We start from the raw sequence: 5715 nt of genomic DNA, 5'->3' as shown, positions 1-5715 counted from the left end.
AATCATATGCCACAACTTGTTCAGCCACTCCCCAATTGATGGGTATCCCCTCAATTTCCAATTCTTTACCACTACAAAAAGAGCTGCTATAAATATTCTTATACAAATAGGTTTCTTTCCCTTTTTTTTTCTTTGATCTCTTTGGGATACAGACCTGGTAGTAGTATTGCTAGATCAAAGTGTATGCAGTTTGATTGCATTTTGGGCATGGTTCCAAATTGCTCTCTAGAATGATTGGATCAGTTCACAACTCCACCAACAGTGCATTAGTGTCCCTATTTTGCCACATCCCCTTCAATATTTATCACTTTCCCTTTCTGTCATATTAGCCAATCTGATAGGTATGAGGTGGTACCCCCAAATTATTTTGATTTGTATTTCTCTGATCAATGGTGATTTAGAGCATTTTTGTATGACTATAGATAGCTTTGATTTCTTCATCTGAAAATTTCCTGTTCGTGTCCTTTGAGCATTTATCAATTGGGGAAATGACTTGTATTTTTATAAATTTGTCTCCATTTTCTATATATTTGAAAAATGAAGCCTTTATAAGAGATACTTGCTACAAAAATTGTTTCCCAGATTTCTGCTTTCCTTCTAATTCTGGTTGCATTGGTTTGTTTGTATAAGAACTTTTAAATTTAATATAATCAAAATTATCATTTTATATCTCATAATGTTCTCTGTTGTTTGATCTTCTCCATAACTCTGACAGGTAAGCTATTTCTTACTCTCCTAATTTGCTTATGGTATCACCCTTTATGTTTCAATCATGAACCCATTTTGAGCTTATCTTAGTATATGGTATAAAATGTTGGTCTATTCCTAGTTTCTGCCATACTGTTTTCCTGTTTTCCAGCAGTTTTTGGTCAAATAGTGAGTTCTTGTCCCAAAAAGCTTAGAATTTTGGGTTTATCAAATACTAGAGTACTATGATCATTTACTACTGTGTCTTGTGCACCTGATATATTCCACTGATCTACCACTCTGTTTCTTAGCCAGTACCAGATCATTTTGATGATTACCACTTTATAATACTGTTTGAGATCCGGTAGAGCTAGGACACTTTCCTTAACATTTGTTTTCATAAAAGCTAATTTTTTTAAAGTTAATTAATCTTGATAGAATTTTTTTTATTTTTTATTCATTTTGAACTTAAATACCAAAAGACCAAAAAAAATCACATTTCCATGTACACAGCCCAACACAAAAAGAGGATTCAATACGAAACCGTAAATCTCCATTTCACACTATTTACTTATTTTTTTTTTAAAATGTAACAAATACTACACATTGTTCACACATCTACCATGCTTTTCTGTGCTTCCATCTGAGTTCTCTTTGTTCTCTGCTATGCACTTTTTGTTTTTTTCTCTCCCTCCCCACCCTGCATTAGAGAAGGCCAACATTAGACACAGATATGTGCGTATATATGTAAAACCATACTATACCTACTTCTATTTATCAGTTCTTTCTCTGGAGGTGGATAGCATCTTCTTTCATAGGTCCTGTTTAGTTGATATGCGTATTTATAATACTCAAAGTGACTTAGTCATTCACGTTTGTTCATAGAACAATGTTGTTGTTACTGTATACAATGTCTCTTGGTTCTGCTCATTTCACTCTTCATTTTTTCATGCAAGTCTTTCCATGTTTTTCGAAAATTTGACCACCTCATCATTTCTCATAGAGAATTATAATTATAATCATACACCACAACTTGTTCAGTCATTCCCCTATTGATGGGCATCCTCTCACCTTCCAGTTCTTTGCCACCACAAAGAAAGTTACTGTAAATATTTTAGGACATATAAGTTCTTTTCCTTTTTCCCTAATCCCATGAGGAAACAGACCTACTAGTGGTATTACTGGGTCAAAGGGTATACATAGTTTTATAACTCTTTGGGCACAATTCCATATTGCTCTCTAAAATGGTTGCATCGGTTTGCAGTTTCTAAGGAAATATTTCTGAATATATTACACACTCCCGTGCCTTCTCAAACTAAGGATACTAAACGTAATTTTTCATTTTTCTTGATCATTGTTGATTCATTTAACAAGCTTTTATTAAAGATCAACTATATATTTGACATTGTACTAGGTATCGAGGATACAAAAACAAAAAAACAAACAATCCCTGACCTCAAGGATTCAGCTGATGGGAATTAGTAAGATAGAAAGTGTCTAGCTAAGACTCTGAAAAGGAACAGAAAGGGCACTGAATAAAGGAGAAAAGGTAGCACAGTGGATTGAGCACTGGGCATGGAATCAAAAGGGCCTGAGTTCAAATCCAGCCTCAAACACTTATTACCTTAGGCAAGTCACAACCTTTGTCTGCTTCAGTCTCTTTAGCTATTAAATAGAAATAACCAAACCACCTACCCTCCAGGCTGGGGTGAGATAAACTGAGATAATATTTGTAAAGCACTTAGCATAGTGCCTGGTTCATAGTAAATGTTTGTTTCCTTCCTTCCTTCTTTGGATGAGAGGAAGATTCTTGGTTTTCTAAAAGAGATCCAAAAAAGCCTTGAAGCCTTGAACTAGAAGAGTAGGGCAGTCTCTCTGGTTCGTGGAGTGCTTGAGTTTGGGGCCCCAGATGAGGTGATATTCTCCCTAGCTATTTCCCTTACACTCACTTCCTCCTCCACTGCCCCCTTCTCCTTCATGGTTCCCTGCCCATGTTGAGCATGAAAGTGCTCAACTCCAAAGTCAAGGTCACTAGGACTCAAGTGGCACTGCAGGTGACCATAAAGATGATTATTTCTGGTGCTGGAGACATCACGCTTAGCAAAGACGGCAACATGCTGTTACACGAGATACTCATTCATCACCCAACAGCCTCCTTGATAGCAAAACTATCTATAGCCCAGAATGCCGTTACTGGTGATAGCACTGCTTCAGATGTTCTCATCATTGGAGAGCTGCTGAAACCAGTGGATTTCTGCATCTCTAAAAGCCTGGACCCTTGAATGACAATAGAAGGATTTGAAGCCACAAAGACTGAAGATTTAGATCAAGTCAAAATTAGCACGATGTTCAAAATATCTCTGCATATAGTTAATGCTGAACTATATGACGTATTGACAGAGGCAGTGGTAGACTCAGTTTTGGCCATCAGAAAATCAGGTGAACCTATTGATCTTTTCATGGCAGGGATTGTGAAGATGAAACATAAATCAAAACTGACATAATGTTGACCAGAGGATTGATTATGGACCATGGTGCCTGACATCCTGACATAAAGAACAGAGTAGGAGATGATTACATCCTTATTTGCATGTATCATTAGAATATGAAAAAACAGAAGTGAATTCTGAATTTTTTAAATAAAAATATGGAGAAACTAATAAAAGCAAAAAGGAGATTCATTGTAGAGTAATATAATAAAAACCAAAGGATTTGTTATTATTAATCAAAATTGACTTGTTTTCTTTAAATGCTCTTGCAAAAGAAGATATAATGGCCCTGTGGAGAGAGTAAATATGGAAGCTACCTCTTGCATGTCATAGAGAATAGTTTTATGTTTGACGGGGACATATAGGACTTGCCTATGAACACACACTGGGAGTAGAGAAATTCACCTTTATTGAAAAATATGGCAAACCTCAATCTGTCTCATTGCTATCAAGGGACCAAATAAGCCCGTACTTACACAACCAGGACATAGATGGTCTGAGAGCTATCAAGAATACCACTGGGGTAGGTAGGTGGTGCAGTGAGTAGAGCACTGGCCCTGGAGTCAGGAGGACCTGAGTTCAAATCTTGCCTCAGACACTTGACACACTTACTAGCTGTGTGACCTTGGGCAAGTCACTTAACCCTAATTGCCTAGGCCCCTCCAAAAAAAAAAGAATATTACTGAAGATGGTTGTGTGATTCCAGGTTCTGGCATAGTGGAAGTAGCCAGAGCTAAAGCTCTTATTAAGTAAAAGAAAGGGCCCATCTTGGAGTACAAGCTTTCGTTGATGCATTATTACTATTCCCAAGGTTCTTGCTAAGGTACAAGCTGAAAATTCAGAGTCAGGACAACTTGTCGGTGTCTATTTGAAAATAGGTGAACCAGTTATTGTGGCAGAAGCTGGCACTTGGGCCAATTATTGTGTCAAAAAGGAGCTTCTTCTCTCGTGCTCTATGACTACCACCCGTATTCTCCAGGTTGATGAGATCATGCAAGCTAGAATGTCTTATCTGAAGGTTGAATCAAATCATAGATTTCCATTGTAATTAAGTAAATCATGAAGGATCTACAGAAAGGACCACAAAGTGGCCTCCAAAGGATTTTCAAAGGAATAATTTATTTTTCTTACTGTTGCAGTAAGCCTGGCCTCTAAAACTGAAACTATTGGCACCTATTCAAATGTAAGGTACTAAAACTGATTACTTTTTGATATTGTATTTTTATTTTTTAATTTATGTATTTTTTTAGGCATCTAGATGGCTATCAGAAAACTCATCATTGTGAGTTCAAATCTGACCTCAGACACTAATTAGCTGTCTGACCCTGAGCAAATCACTTAAGGCTGTTTGCCTTTGTTTCCTCATCTGTAAAATAAGCTGGAGAAGGAAATGGCAAACCACTCCACTATCTTCGCCAAGAAAACCCCAAATGGGGTCACAGAGAGTCTGAAATGACTGAACAGCAACAACAAACTTATTTTTAGTTTTTTATTTACTTTTTAAATGTATTTTCTATTACACCGATGCATAAGTTACAGTCTTTTTTACACACTTGTACACCTACTCACACACACACACACACACGCACACACACACACGCACACACACAAGAATATAGCAGAGGTTCATTGTTCTCATAAACAAGAGATAGCACCATAGCCAAGGACTTCAGCTGAAGCTGGAAGTAGAAATAAAATCCAGAGCCATGTTCCCATCCAGTGGGGTTACGCTTGGTAGCATGTGATGGAAAGTATACAACCACTGACCATAACATTCCCAACAAAGACTAGCAGGGATCCATCAGGCCTTGGAGAAGAAGTACCGTCACCAGAAGACATTAGTGGCCCTGAAACACTGGAGGTACAAGGCTCCCCTCTGTACCTGTACCCCGGCCACATTTCCTGTTGCATCTACCCTTCCTATCGAAGATATATATTTCTCTTAGATAGTTTGACCAAAGAATATAGGAGAAATGTTTTATAGACCATGCTATTTCATTAAATGGCTTTGCTTTGACCTAATTATATCCTCTGGCTGACTGTAAAAAATAAACTCATCAGTAGAGAATGGAATAAGCATTTATTAAGCACCTTCTATGTACAAGGCACTGTGGTAAGCACTTTACAATATGACGGCATTTGATCCTCACCACAGCCCTGTCAAATAGGCATTATTATCATCCTCATTTTACAGATGAGAAAACTGAGGCAGAGGTCGACTTGCCAGAGTCACTCAACTAGTAAATGTCAGATTTAAACTCAAGTGTTTCTCCCTCCAAGCCCGTCTCCATCACTGCTCCATTTAGCTGCTTCTTAGTAGATATTTGTGAACTATGGTTTGAATGGATGTAGATGAATTATTACTAGGCACCTACCTAGGTGGGTCAGTGGGTAGAATGCCAGGCCTGGAGGGAGGAAGACTCATCTTCCTGAGTTCAAATCCGGACTCAGATACTTACTAGCTGTGTGACCCTAGGCAAGTCACTTAACCATGTTTGCCTCAGTTTCCTCATTTGTAAAATGAGCTGGAGAATGAAAT

General features: G+C 37.8%; 1 pseudogene; it reads left to right on the top strand.

Moving 5' to 3' along the window:
• Positions 1-2678: 2678 nt before the first annotated feature.
• On the top strand, positions 2679-4224 carry LOC118857586 (annotated as a pseudogene).
• The last annotated feature ends 1491 nt before the right edge of the window (positions 4225-5715 follow it).

Source organism: Trichosurus vulpecula, chromosome 7 (genome assembly GCF_011100635.1).
Source record: "Trichosurus vulpecula isolate mTriVul1 chromosome 7, mTriVul1.pri, whole genome shotgun sequence".
Classification (NCBI taxonomy): domain Eukaryota; kingdom Metazoa; phylum Chordata; class Mammalia; order Diprotodontia; family Phalangeridae; genus Trichosurus; species Trichosurus vulpecula.
This window is presented reverse-complemented; position numbering and strand designations above follow the sequence as displayed.